The sequence below is a fragment of the Amblyomma americanum genome, chromosome 1 (genome assembly GCF_052857255.1).
Source record: "Amblyomma americanum isolate KBUSLIRL-KWMA chromosome 1, ASM5285725v1, whole genome shotgun sequence".
In the NCBI taxonomy this organism is placed as follows: domain Eukaryota; kingdom Metazoa; phylum Arthropoda; class Arachnida; order Ixodida; family Ixodidae; genus Amblyomma; species Amblyomma americanum.
The window spans coordinates 177,689,585-177,704,978 of record NC_135497.1 but is presented as its reverse complement, the minus strand read 5'-3'; positions in this window follow the sequence as shown (position 1 = coordinate 177,704,978).

The window sequence follows — 15,394 nt, the reverse complement described above, 5'->3', positions numbered from 1 at the left end:
TAAAAAAAACATGCAGCACTAAGCCTGATACCGGCTTCACAAAAAAGTACCGCCAACGAGATCATCTTTTAAGCGTTAAAGTGGAGTTTTTACAGAACCTCCTGAGGTCAATGGGTCAGGAAAGGTCAGTACAAATGTTCTACGTAGCTTTCATAAGGGCTGCCATAAGTGCTTTGCTGCACGGCTCAGAAACAACTCCCATTTCGTTGCTTAGTTACTTTTGGCAAACAAGCTACATAAACTACAAATTGCATGCGCCAGTGGGGCATCACGGCTGCATGTATTCATGTATAATCGGCCGTCTATTCCGCGCGCCTTTGAAAATTTTAAGATAGCGCTGTGGGCTTGTTCACTCTGAGACACAAGCCCATGAAGGAAGAGAGTGTTCTCCAGAGTGGCGCGAAGATATGCCTGCTGTCACATTCACTTATTTGGTGCAAATTACAGGAAAGAATTTGAAGACGAACAACTGTGTTTTCTTTTCTTTAAAGTAGATGAATGTGATGCAGAATGCCAACTAGCCCAAATGTTCGCTCTTTTAAAGGGACACTGAGGAGAACCCTATCAATTTTTTTTGTTAGCAATATCTGATAGTTCGACATTTCATGGCTTTGTTGACACTTGTCCGGGAGCGAAAGATGCATTTATTTCAAAGAAAATTTGATTCGAAGTTGAAAAATTTTTTCCCGCTGCTCAGATTCAAACTCGAGAACTCTTATGGCGACACGGAGAACTCTTATGACGACGCAGAACGGAGTGACGTGAAACGTGACGTAAACGGAGTTTCCGTGATTTCTGGTGGCTAGCGGTGCGGTCTAGCAGCTGCCGAAATGAAAGCTACCGCCGCCGCACGTTGAAGGCATCTATCGGGGGCCGTCACCGTCGCTTCGTTTACGTTTGCACTGGCGTTTTGCCAGCGTTACGACGGATCCCGTTCCCGAACCCGACGACGTAGTTCTCTCAAAAACTCTGGCCTGCATTTCAGCGACCTCAGCCCCACAGAGCGTGCGATGCTTTTAAGGGAGCACGGTTAGGTTAGGCGCCGGCGGGTGGTTTCCCCTTTCCTCAGAGAGCAGCCGTTGCAAACTAAATATCAAAACCCCAGTGCGGGGAGTCGCGAGGGGTGCGTTGCGCCCATCGGAGGCTGGCCGGGGCTTTGGGGCCAACGGATTGTGATTCCTTGAACGGAGTGGTTGCACGGCGCAGCAGGCAGCGTCGAGGTCTCCCACGGTTGCAAGGGCCAAGTTATTTATTTATTTTTTGCCACAAAAAGCAAATCGGTGCTCGACGGCGGTCGCGTTTAAAGTCGGCGGCTTGAAACCAAAGCCGGCGCACGACGTTTCAACGGCTTCCGCTAGATCCAACGGGTCCACTGGATCTGGCTCTCTCGCCAACTTGCATGTACCTTCAGATATGTACTGCGAATGGATTAAAATAGCCTAGCACGAAAAGAACAGCTCCGGCGAACTGCCGCAGCTATTGAATATAACGCGCACGTCGCCGCGGAGCCAAATCAGTCTGGCCGGGCCGACGGCGGCTGGCGCACTCGGCGCGAAATAGATACACGCTCCAATCTCCCCGCCAGTGAGGTCAGAGTGCGCCGAAGCCGCCGAACGCGTCCGCGGTCAAGCGCAGTATAGAGGGTCTCGCTTTGACCGGCGGGACTTCGCCGTGCAGGGCGCGCGCGCGCGCTCCTCGCCGCAGCATAAACGCGCCTTAACAGAGCCTGCGCTTAACCGCTAACCAACGTATTCAGCTGCGGCATCCATGGGAGCCACTGAAACACCCCGCCCACTCACTAAATAAAAGAAGTCCGGTGCCGAGGTTCGGAATCGAACCAGGGCCCTCGGCGTTTGAGGCGGAAACGCTGCCGCTCCACCACGACGGCTCAAGTTACAGCAGTCAATATAGGCGCATCTAGTGAATGCACTCTTCTGATGCAGACATCTCCGCGCTTTCGCTACGTATATCCTGGCCGAACAGAGCTAGGCCATCAGCAATGTTTCTGAACTACCTTGTACCTTGTCTCCCGTCCCTGATAAACGATTTCCGTTAAGTAGTTTGAAGTTGACTGGCACAGCCGGGAATGTTTCGCCGGGCAAGCGTGCGAATACTCAAGTGCTGCACTGTACGATCACCGACCATCGTGCCATCATAGCTTTTCATCGACCGTGGCGATCATCTGACAAGCCTAACAGGCTCCTTCACAGTTTAACTAGCACTTGAAGCGGTACTTGGAGTTCCTCTGCTGTTCGACGCTTGTAAATCGAAGCGCGTCAAAACCAAAACCACGGGGCACGCAAAGCTCATAGACGTGAAGCGCAATAACAAATCGAAACTCTCCTGGCCGCCTGTGGCGCCGCCAAGCATCCGTTTTCCTTGCTTCCAACATTCAGGTTGTCTTTTGCCTGCCTTCCTTGTGTGATAAAAGTGCACTATTGGTTTTAAAACAAAACTTACTTCCATATATATCTGCGCAACCTACCTTTGTCAGCCTCGGAGATTCGCGACACTAAGTAGAATGGAAAATTCCTCCAAGGTGGCGTCTCTGGTCCTATGGCGTCACTACGCTTGTACTTGCGAGATTGGCCTGTGGTGGCGATACCTGTATTTTGATTCTTGCTATTTTCTACCTTACAAGAGCTTTGTTTTCAGTAAGAGCGGCGTTTTTGTGATCAGGAGCTGGTATTCTATCGATACAAGCCAACTTCAATTTCTCCTCAGTGTCCCTTTAATGCCACTTGCCAAAAAACATTGCTTTCGCTTTATGGGGTTTAACGCCCGAAAGCGGCTCAGGCTTTTGAAAGACGTGGTTTTGGTGGCCTCCAGATAATTTAGACCACTGGGGTTCTTTATTGCACACTGACATCGCACAGTGCACTGAACTCTAGTATTTACCCTGCACCCAAATACGACCTACGCGGCCGGAATAGAAACCACGCCTTTCGGGTCAGCAGCCGAGGACCATAGACACAGAGCCACCGCGGGGGCTTCCATGCCAAAAGCATAACACGTTCAGTGTGTAGCACTAGGGAGCGAAAAGTTACCGTTTGGTGAGAGCCGTAGTTCGAGCCATAAGGACTATGTGCCCACCCATGATGGTGTAAACAATCCGCGGCCTTCACAGAGCTAGCACGCGGCTTAAACAAGAGAGTCCTGATGTCCCCATGCAAACAATTTCCGCGAAGGTAAAAAGGTGTATGATTCCTTAGAGCCGACACACTGGTGAGGTTGTGACCTGGGGTGGTGACGTTGAATCGAAAGTCCTGCACTGCCCAAGGGATACAAGACGTCAGAGGCCTCGTCGCTGACACAAGCAGAATAGCTTAGACAATCAGCTTCTTCCATTTGCAGTTATGTCTGCATCGGACAGATGACACATCAGTCTAGCGAGCACTGAATAACAAGTGCTTGAAGGAAGCTTATATAAATAAGTGAAAACGTAAAATATCTAAACGAACCCCACAGTGACCGTGCTCATCTTCAGTATGAGCGAAAGATTACCATTCTGAAAGGACATCAGGAAAAGTGGCGCAGGCTGTTGAGTGTTATTTGCTGCATGTTCTAAGAGCTTTATTGGGAATAACTCAGTATAAGAATGATACAGTAGCACCTTTATAATGTGTGCTTTGCTAATGCTATATCCATGCTATGTAACTCGAGGCGTGAATCGAAGCGCAAGCGTAACGGCCTAGAAAGGAGAACGCAAGTTATAGCCATGGCTTCTAATCGCTAAAAAAATGAACATGTTGCGATAAATTTTGAGGTGCTAGAAGAAGTAACGAACACTACGGCCAAACGGGCGAGTTGGTGAAACATTTGCTAAGAGTAAACAGCGCGTCCGTCACCATCTTCCGTGCTCTTTACCCTTGTGCAGGAACGAAGGTCATCTGACTGAACAAAGCAGTGACGATACATCCGGACCATCGAAAGTAAATTACCACAATAATAACAATTGGTTCAAGTGCATTAGGTAGGAACTCGCATGCTAAGAACGCCAACATAGACACAACCCACCTCAACCTCCTCCGCATCCCCAAAGAACAGTAAAGAGCTGATGTGTACCACCAGTATTGACCTAGAAAGCCTGGTGTTAAAAGGCGTACGAAAGCAATTCAAATTATATTCAGGTTACCACACCCAGAAATTTATAAGGGTGCCGTTAAAAGATAGAAAGAGGACAGCCTCTGTCATTGAACAAACTCGAGTTTACGATAGCCTAGCAGAAGTCAATAGAAGGCAATATGTTTCCACCGGATGTGTAGTGCAGAGAACGTGTTCGCGATGATGTTTTAGACTATAAGCGTAGATTCCGCGGGAAAAAAAAGCGTGGCGGAGAAGAGTGGAAACTCAGGTGTTCAGATGCGAGTACGCGAGCAGCGGACGAAAATTTGATGGGAGATGGTTTCTGCGGCTGGCGTAGGACAAATATTGTCGAAAGAGGCCTTTCATTTGGAGTCATTTGGCTGATTATGCTAATGGCATGGCGGCATTAAATTGGCCTTCCTGGCACTGGGCCTCGCCAAGCACCTGATACCACTCGGACAGAACCAATATTGCACCCGACTAGCCACTACAGACGCCGGGACAATGGTGGCTTCAAGATGCTGAATTGAGAAAAGTTAAGAAAAGAAACTGTGCACATATCGAATAAAAATGAAATGGGGACACCCGGATTTGAACCAGGTTCGTGTCGATCTGCAATCGAATGTCAATACCTGAGGTATGCCCCAATCATCAAGACTGCGCTGAGAAATTTCATAAATATCGAATCCAATAGAAATTAAAACAGTTCCCCACCATCAGTCTCCTTCAGCCTGCAAATGAAACTCAGCTTTTTTAAATTTAGTTTTAACAGGCTTAACGTCCCAAGCTGAATCAAGCTACTAGGGATGCCGTAGTGAAGTGTTGGGATGATTTTGACCTCCAGGGTCTCTCTTTGACGCGCACTCACCTCGCGCAGAACACGGACTCTAGATGGGATTTCGCAGCCATGGAAACGCGAATGCCGCGGAGAGGATTGAACCCCATTCTTCTGGGTCATCAACCCAGCAACATTACCAATGAGGCACCGCAGTCGCTTTTTTAACTTTTACTAGCTGCTCTACAGCATATACAAACACTTGGGAGCAATACATGTGAAAATTCGTCAGAAAATCTTTTTAAAATTATTTAAACTAACGGCTTTCCCGTGCTTCCGAGTACGGTGGGCATTCGCAAATTTCTGTGCTTTAACGTGCATGCTTGGTCATTGATATTTTCTTTGTAGAACGCCCCCTCTGGACGTGCATCAATATCTGTACGTTTCATATTTCTTCCACTCATTCATATGATATAAACGGCAAGTAGCAGAAAATATTGAAGACCTTTTCGTCATTTATTTATAGAGTAGAAATGTGCACAGGGTTGCAAAACGAAGGTCGCCGGCGCCAGACAGGCTATACGGGGAAAATACAAGGGGAGTTTTTATTCTTGATTTCTTTTAAGTATTAGTTGCAACACACCGATTTAAAAAGTCCCGTACCAGTCATCGAGAAGCCGGCGAACAGTTCAGTCGCCTTTTGCCTGCGTGGAGCTGTCACAGTCCGTGGCGCTCGCTTCGTGGGCAGTGGCGCCACTCTTCCTTGTTAGCTAGCGCAGCCGTAGATAATCAATAAAGGACGGAGACCACTGTGGGAGTGTTTTGCAGAGAAGCTCAACTCCATGGGATCGGCGCCTGGCGAGTCCCCACATCTCACAAGCCCACTTTCGCCAGCGTGTCATTGCGTAGGTCATATTCAAGAGGGGCACAAAGAATATTGTCGACGGTTTTGACGGCATACCGTCTGGTCAGGGACCATGGTTGATGAAGTTGAATGGCCAGTGACCGTGCTAGAAAAAAGAAGGACGTTTCAGGAACGCTACGGCTTCCTTGTTCAGAGTAAGGTAACCGATCGACGCATCAGGGTTTTTGTAGTACTTGGGAACGTTTTATGTGACTTAGCATAGACAGGACGCAGGGTTCCATTGTTCCTGTTAAATGCGGTGGGCGTTGTTCGAATCATAAGGAACTCCAGTTTTTGAGTTCTGAATCGTTCTTTTCTGAATCGTCATACCGGTGTTCTACCGGGCATCTCGTGAAAGATTTTGTCTGCCTATTAACGCTTATGAACGACCGGCGCAGTGACATTCGCAAACGAAGCCAGTAAACTTTCCATGTGGCAGCTGGTCCTTCACGTTAATAATCTCAGCCCTAATCTCGCTCGCTGAGACATGCGCGATATTGTCACCACACTTGGAAAAATACGCACAACCACCTCGCTGATTCCTGCTACATTCAAGACAGGCGCTCGTTTAATTTTCTTTCTTTCCTTTCTTCTGCTTTAATCCAAGTCAGGCTGCTTCCAGGAGGCGGAGACAGAGGAGGAGGCGGAAGAAACCAGGAGGTGCTAGTGCCATCGGCAAAGCGTCGGCGGAAGCTACCGGACCCCTGGTCTTGGAACCCCACCCAGAATCCATTCTAGTCCTTTTAAACAATAAATGTTTTTCGCTCTCTCACAATGATAATAAAGAAAAGGGGATAGCAAACCCAGATGCGACCGTCGTTTTTCTCTTTGTGAAAAAGAGGGCTATAGCGCCCCCGAGAAGCCATTCTTTTTTTACCTCGGTCAATGTCCAGTGAACTTCCGTCAAAGTATTACGAGAGTTGTAACAAAGCTCGGACAGGGGAGAGTACTTCGCATCGGGGTCCAATCACCTTGTCATAATCCTAGACACGCGGTTCTTTTGTGGGTTCTGAAACAAAGCGCCTTAAACATGAGGGTGGCTTAAACATCAGGGTGGTCCTTCACGTTAACAAGCTCTGCCGAAACCTCGCTCGCATAGACATGCGCGATATTGTCACTATGCTTGCGGAAATACGCACAACCGCCTCGCTGTTTCCAGCTACATACAAGACAGGCGCTCGTTTAATTTTCTTTCTTTCCTTACTTCTGCTTTAATCCAAATCCGGCTGCTTCCAGGAGGCGGAGGAACCAGGAGGTGCTACTGCCATCGTCCAAGCGGCGGTGGAAGCTACCGGATTCCTGGACTTGGAACCGCAATAAAAATATTTTACGATCTCTTTTTACACAAACGTTTTTCTAGCGATAGCTTCATTACGGTAGCATTTCGAACCTTCAGCGTGGCGGCGCCGCCACCCCGTGGCTTCGCCGCCACCCAGTGGCTTCGCAGCCGCCCCGTGGCTTCGCCGCCACCTCTTGGCTTTGCAGCCGCCCCGAGGCTGCGCGCCACCCCTTCGCTGCGCCGCCACCCCACGGCTGCGCCACCATGGCGCAGCTACGGATTCCCACTCGGCCAGCTGTAGCTATCGCGTCACTCCACGTTTAACCAGAGCTAAAACACCGCCAATTTTCTCTCTCTCTCTCTCTCTCTCTCTCTCTCGCAAGCACATTCTTGATAAAGAAATGAACTATTAAACCCGGATGCGTCCACCCTTTTCCTCACTGTGAGCAAGTTAGCCATAGCGCCCCCCCAAACGTCATTCTTTTTTTACCTCGGTCAATGACCACCGAACTTCCGACAAACTATTACCACAGCTGTAACGAAGCTCAGACAGGTTAAAGTACTTCGCATCAGTGTCCAATCCCCTTGCCATATTCCTAGACACAAACAAAGCCTCTTAAACATAAGGGTGGATGTTTGGGCGAGTGGTTGTATCATGGCGATCAGACAGGACAAAACGAAGAGGATCCCATAGCGCATGTGGTGAACGCTTTGTTTTGCCTTGCCTGATCAAACGCAACATTTCGTCTTTTGAACATCTCGTTAAATTTGGCTGCTAAAATTGTTTTTGAGATATTCCTGTAGTGTTTAGTAATGTATTCTAAACTCTTTCTTTACATGTGCGCAATTACCATGAAAAATTTTTCACTGGGCGCACGCGCTTGTCTTCCTGAAAAAGAAACGTAGCAGAAAGAAAAGAAGCGTGGTGGTTATGCAAATAGTCCCTTAGGCGCCCGCTTTACGAGGCCCCGTTTTTGTGTTAACGCCGGTTTGGTCTCTTAAACCGTGTCAGGGCTGGACGCGTCCATCGCACTGGCATTTTTCCACAGCTCCGGAACTCTCAAGAAGTTCTACCCACCTGATCGAAAGGCGACGCCGCCGCTGGAGCAACGCATCATATTTCTGCAGTCCAGTCCATGGCCCGCACTTCTCAGTTACTGACTTGACCTCCCAGACTCTTCCAAGGACACCTGGCCACTTCCACTGTGTAAGTGACCAGACGCTCACGAAGCACTTGCTCGTAAGCTGCTCCAGTTGAAATCGACCAGTCACAGGAACTAACCAGCCCATCAGTAGCGCCCAAAGCGCCTGTTGTCTTTCTGATGGAAACACCAGCGGTTAACGGCGCTGCCATGAATGTGGGAGATCCGAAAATCCCGAAAAATGCGGCACTGAAGCTGGAAGAAATAGAGATGGCTATATCTCTCCAAGAACTTCAGATAAATGAAAGAGATTCGCCGCAAGAACCCAGAAGAAAGAGGCGCAGACATACCTCACCGACGAAAGAAGGCAGGAATGAAGAGGCGGCCAAATCTCACAGAGCTCAAGGAACGTCATTAGAAGATGGCACTGGATCGATGAAGGCTGCGAAGGGTCCCACGAGGGGACTCAAGAGATCGTCGTCCGCTGAATCGATTCCGGTCATTTCCAAGGCCATGAAGGTCACCGACGAGGTTGTAAGGGCAATCCAATTCTAGTCCAAAAAACAAAGTGGTAGTCATGAAGCGCGAAGGCCAGTAAGCTGCTCGTGACCTTGCAGTGGCCGAAAGAAGTAAAAAAAGTCCATTGTGCGGCCAGCCACCCCGAAGGCCCTTCTTGCGTGAGGAAGTGAACATGCGTCGTCGTCTGTGACAGTCTTCGGTGTCGTGATGAAACTCTTCTGCGCTTTAATCACATACGTGATAGTTTGCATGCCCGGATTTCTGGTTAAAACATTTATTTTCTTCACTTTTTTTTCAGTGCAAACTGCGAATAAATATTTAGGAAGGAGCGCTTCTTGGATTATCAACACTTTGGCTTTTCTGGTTATATTTAAGCTGCTTGTTTATGGCCTTAAAACCTCCGGAAGGAACACAGGCGCGTCACAGCGGTCTGATGGGAATTTGAGCTGCATTTAGCTTAATGTGCTTTGTGAGCGTTTGGTACGCTTAGGTTAATAGCGATAAAGGTTATGGGACAGGCTGAGCCAAGCTAAACTCCCAGCATCTGAAGAAATAAACGGTCTGCGGCTCCGCATCGCATGACGCAAGCACAAGAGCGAAATACGCGGGAGCTTTCAAGTCGAGGATGTAAAACAGCTGGCTATTGGGGCAGGCCAAAGCCCGATCAGGGTGGTTAGATCCCCTAGCTTCTGAATATTAGACGAACGTTTACTTCCATGCGCAGACATGGTGACATTAAGAGACGCAATGTTTCTTTGGTATTGATGTCGGTGCAACAGGCAGATAATTCCAGGCACTCTGTAATAGCATATAGCCTCGAATATTTGTACTGTTTGTGTGTTCATTCCTCAAAGCCGCCGGCACACAGATTTATCGCTTAGTTTGTGATTCAAGACGCGGTCAGGTTCATCTCGATTGATCCCAACCAGGTGGAGCCAGGTCTAAGTTGTTCCAGAATCTTGTGGCAAATTTTAACGGCGTATCTAGAAAGTTCACTATCGTCTTGAAATGGAGCACGGCCGAGAGCGGCGGGCATTCTGTTCGACGATAGGCGAGCACGTTTGTTGCTACACCGCCGCCGAGTCTTTCAGTTCGTTTCGGTCCCAAGTCAGCCCAAATAAAGGGTTTAGTTTGGAAGCTATTTTCACTGTCTTCCTGCTTGCCGGAGTGCAGTCATGACTACGTGACAATATATAAAGGCAATTGTTAAAGGAATCGCCTTCTGATCAAGCAAACGCCATCGTGAAAATCTTGAAACAAATCTTAACTACATGCTTTAAGTCATGGGCACTGATTGTGGCTCATTGATGTCATCAGCGCCTCCTGTATTCGCACTATCTTTCCACTGTCTCCCCATCTACGGTGTTGAACAGCAGGCTAGAGATATGTTCCTCCGGAATGTCTCTGCACCGTCCCTGACATGTAAGGTTTCTCCAACTCCGCAGTAGCCGCGTCACACGTCGTAATTGTGCGGCGTTCTGTGCATACGGCAATGGCAGTGTTGACAGTAGCGCCTTAAGTATTCATGTCTGCACTAAAATTGAGTACTGATTGATAGCGGCGGGAGATGGAAGACGGCGATCGCAGGAACACATGGCAAAAGAAGTCCAAAAACCAAATGTCGCATACCGCATCCTATCAAATGCGTGAAAACTCATCCCCGCAACTGTACGTGCAGCATACTTGTTAAATCGAGCAGGACCACAAATTTTGTTTCTCAAATGCTGATAAGGGCATACCGAAGGCCTTCTGCCTAGGAGCTTACAGTCATAGGCTATAAGCAAAGGCAAGCACTGCATGAAGCGTATTACAGCGCTAGCTGCTTTTACTTCGTTCATCGGTTTAGCGTAGTCGTCGGTGTCGTCCCGTGCGGATCGCGTCTCGCTCTTTCTTCGTCGTCGGGTGGAGGGCACGTGCAAGTTATCACGCGACCACTCCGTCAACGCAAAGAACGCATCGCGAGTCGTGCTAACTTCGTGGTCATCAGGTAGGCCGTGGTGCCAAAAGAAGACGCCGCCAGGAGCCATGAAACTCCTTTTCAGAACACATGCAGAAATCACAGGAAGGCCCACTTCGTGTCTCTTTGCGCGATAATTACTGCCGCAGTGATGAGAGAAATACCCAGCAGTGAGATGCCGCATCAGTCGCGTAGCGGGAATGCAAGGAGTGCACCAATTAAGAACGTCGTCTTCGTAGCGCTGAATGTATGCGACAATCCAGAGCCGCAAACGCACGGCGTGCCAAACACAGGACGAAGTCTCCAGGTCTCCAGCAGGCTGTCAGGAAACTGGCTTCGTGACAAGATCCTCAAGTCCATTCCCACACATTTATCACACCACAGAGGACTCATTGTAACATTGCTAGAACATTATACACCCTCGTCGTATATATCTAATGCGAGGTGTGATCACTGCGTTAATTATTCGGCTGACCAGCCAGCGCTGGTCTCTTATCGTGCCCTTCCGGTAAGCGGGCGTAATTTCTTCTTCTTACAAGTGCGCACTAACGAGCCTGATCGACTTCACCGCATATCGTGAATGGAGTCAACATGGTGCATGAAACAAGACAGAGAAGTACACTTATCCCAGCCTCCATCCATGCACCGTGTGTTGCCGGCTAAGTCGGAGAAACATTCGGCTGCAGAATACGTTACGCCACACTTGCGACGCCCGTGAGGAGTCGAAGTAACTGTTTTTGTTTACCAGGCGATGCTCCTTGAAGTCATACTGTTCGCAAACAGAGAGAGAGGCCTGCCTGGTGGTGCTTCGATTCTTGTAACGTTGCACAAAGTAATCTGTCGCACAAAGTATTCCTGATGTTCGCGGCTGGATGTGAACGCCGTCCTGTTTACGCGCTTCACAACAATCGCGTTTCATGTTAGCGTGACAACGCCGTGACTCGTTTGCACTGTCAACAATGGCCCTGTACGCCTGGGCCACCGGCTACAGGCCTTCATTCGACACCTGGGTGAGAGGTTTGTGCACGTATTTATATTTCAGGTAAGCAAAAAGCCATTGCTGCCAGTCACTGCTCAGCCGCCTTCCGCGAACACAAAGCTTTAATTCCACTGAGTTTCCTTGAGAACGACCAACTGGTAACCAGAGCATGATTTGTAGGAATGAAACACAACGAAGGAGCAGCACACCATAGCATTTTGGAGCCGCGTTACAAACTGCTTAGCTGTGAGGTGTTATCGATGCGGCTAATTGCAGAAATTGAAAGAAAGCTTACCGCGTAGACCTTACATATTAAGAAATTATCTGGGTCGCCTTGGTGCATATAATATCGTGCTGTATTCTTCAGACGTACATGCAGTGATGGACGTGAAGCAGTGGAACGGCACACGGCCTAAGAAGAGAACAGAAGGAAGAGCAGAAACGGACAGAACACAGATCTTGGCCAACAACTGTGATTGATTTGCCAGTTGCTAGTTCAGCGCTGTGTTGTGTTAGTTTGTAATCTTCATTCTGCTCTCGTCTTAGGCTGCGTGTCGTTCCGCTGGTTCACGCTCATCGCGCAAAACGGGCTGGTTACCTTACCTTGAACAAGTGAGCCGTAGCTCTCTTGAAACGTCGTTAATTTTTGAGCATTGTCATCGAGCAGTGAACTTCACCAACCATGGTTCCTGACAAGACGGTATGTCGTCAAGGTGTCAACTATATTCTTTGCGCCCCTGTTGAATATGGTCTAGGCGATGACACGCTGGCGAAAATAGGTGTGTGAGATGTGGGTACTCGCCGGACGTCCATTCCATGGAGTTCAGCGTCCCCGCACAACACTCCCACAACAGCATCCATCATTCTGTGATTATCTCCGGCTGCGCTGGCTAGCAAGGCAGGGCGGCACCTCTTCCCACATAGCGAGCGCCACAGGCGGTGAGAGCACCACGGACGGTGAGGGGGTCACCCCGGCTTAAGACGCAGCTGACCGCCAGCTTCCGGATGGGTGGTACGGGACTTCTTAAATCGGTGTGTTGCAAGTAATCCTTAAAAAAGAAACGAAAATAAAACTCCCCTTGCATTTTCCCGGGATCCGCATTCTAGCGCATGCTGCCTTCGTTATTTATAGCCCTTTTCACATTTTTCCTGTATAAATGAGTGACGAGAAGGTCTTTTTTGTGCCACCTGCCGTGTGTATCATATGGATGTGTAGAACGAATATGAAACGTGCAGATGTTGATGCACGTCCAGAGTGAGTTTTCTACAAAGAAAATATCAGGGACTAAGCATGAAATTTTACGCGCTGATATTTGCGAATGGCCGGCGATATGGCTGGATGCAAAGACAAGGCCTGATAGTTTAAATGATTTTAAAAAGATTGTCTGGCGACATTTGTCATGTGCGGCTCCCAAGTTTTTGTATATGCCGTAGAGCAGACAATAAAATTAAAAAGGCCGTTGCAGTGGCTCACTAGTTATGGTTATCGGCTGCTGACCCGGAAGGAGGGGGTTCAATCCTGTCCGCGGCGGTCGCATCTCCATGGAGGCGAAATTCTACTTTGACTGTTTTGCGCGATGTGAGTGCGCATTAAAGAGCCCCAGGTGGTAGAAATTATCTCAGCCCTCTACTACGGCGTCCCTAATAGCCTGAGTCGGTTTGGGAAGTTATTTCTCTCCAAAGACAATTTATAAAGGCCGAGTTTCATTTGCATGCTGAAGAAAGCTCAGGCTCGGAGATTTTTGATCACTATTGCACTCGATAGATATAAAATTTCTCCTCCGCAACTTACATTTGGGGCACAGCTGAAAGAGGAAGCGGGAACCGTGCTGAACGGCTGTGGGATGGAAATCTAGCTGGAAACAGCGCATCGGTCGTTGGCGAGGTCTCTCGTCATCTGAAGTTGCCACGGACACGTACAAACTTCTCCTCCTTCGACTACCTAGCGGTAATATTCTCCTCAACACCGTCTTTCTGCATGCTGACCTCAATGGTCGCCCATACCGTGCTCCCGACTTCAGAGACGCGCTTGCGGAGATTGTGGACCTCCGTGAGTTGTGTGTATTGGCCAGTACCAAATGAACCACATTTGGATGGTTACCTTCGAGAGCACTGCCACAAAACAGAAGCTTATTTACAAACCAGAGCTCCACGTTTAAGGTCTAAAATGTGCCCTCTTTGACCCGGACACCAAAAACGCGAAGCTTAAGCTTCTTTGACTCCCACGCAATATGGAGCACCGGAGGATTATGGAAGCTTTGGAGCCTTTTGGAACTGTACAAACTATCGAGCGTGAGAAGTGGCGGTGCAGCGGAATGAAGCACATGAAAACAGCGAACCATGAAATATCGCTCACACTCAAGGACGGTGTGTCAGCAAGTACACGCTCAAAGTTTTCGGGATACAAGCTTTAGTTGTGATCCCAGGCAGGCCTCCGCTGTGTCTTCGTTGTAACCGTGTGGGCCATGTACGGCGTCAGTGTCGTACGCCTCGATGCACCCAGTGTCGACGCTTTGGGCACACAGTAGACAATCGTTTAACGAGTTAGGGTGACAGGTTACGCCAAGGCAACTAACTGGGCACATGAGGATGGAGTGGTGTCAGAGCACATTATGGATGTGTCGGATGTTGTGGAAGCGTCGGGTGAACTGAGTCATGAGCTCCAAACAGAACATGAACCAAAGGTTTCGGCACCGAACAACGGCAAGGGTACACCTGCAAGCACGGACAAACAGGAATACCCGTCTCCAGACCCAAACCACCGGACCCAGGTCTGCTACTTTGCGTCCTGTGGTTGCTGCTCAGGATCCACCTGTCACCCAACGATCAGGGGAGCAGAAAGCTCCTGCTGTAGAGTCAGTGGAGGCACTTCAGCCAGTGAATGTGCCACATGCCTTCTTTGCCGGCGATGCCCCTTCGGCGCAGGAGTGCAGCAGTGTGTCGCCTGAAGTGTACGCTTCTCGTGTGTTCTGTGTCCCGTCGGCTGTTAGCGTGATTGCCACTGACGTGATACGCTCGGCTTCATGGGCCGAAGGCTTGGCTGTCTCAAAGAGGCGATGGACAACAGCGCACCTTTGAAGCGTCCTGCAGATGATGAGGTGTGTGTCGATGGGGATGTGCAGAAGGCACCTGGGGTGGTGGCATTGGGAAGGGCCACCTCAAAACGCAGGGCCACGGCTGCCCTACAGGCCGGCGATTATCAGGCCGGCCGCCCCAGTACAGGGGATGGCCTTCAAAAAGACAAGCACCAAAAATGGGGGGCGTCACAGCATTTCAGGTCGCTACACTTAACATTAGGGGTTTTCGTATTCATCGAAGGCAACTTCAGTTACGGCATCTTTTGAACAAATGGGGTGTGAGTGTGGCAGCCATCCAGGAAACCAAGCTGTCCTCTGATGAGGATACTGAAGCTGCTGTCGAGCCTTTTTTGTGAGAATTCAACGTTATCGTTAGTCACTCGAGAGGCTTATCAGGTGGGCACATGCAATTCCTGGCCAACACACTGGGGATTACTGCTGTGTCGTATAGCACAGATAATGACGGGCGACTTATCTGCTCTGATTTCGCAATTTCGGGTGTACGTGGTGAATTGCTTGTATTTATGGCCCTGTAAACTAGCGTTATAGAAGGCTGTTTTTCCTGTCATTAGTAGACAATTTGTCCACGGATCGTAAAATTATGCTGTTGGGTGATTTTAATTGTGTTTGTAGTGATGAAGACCGAACTGTGTTAAGTAAGTGATATGACCCTGGT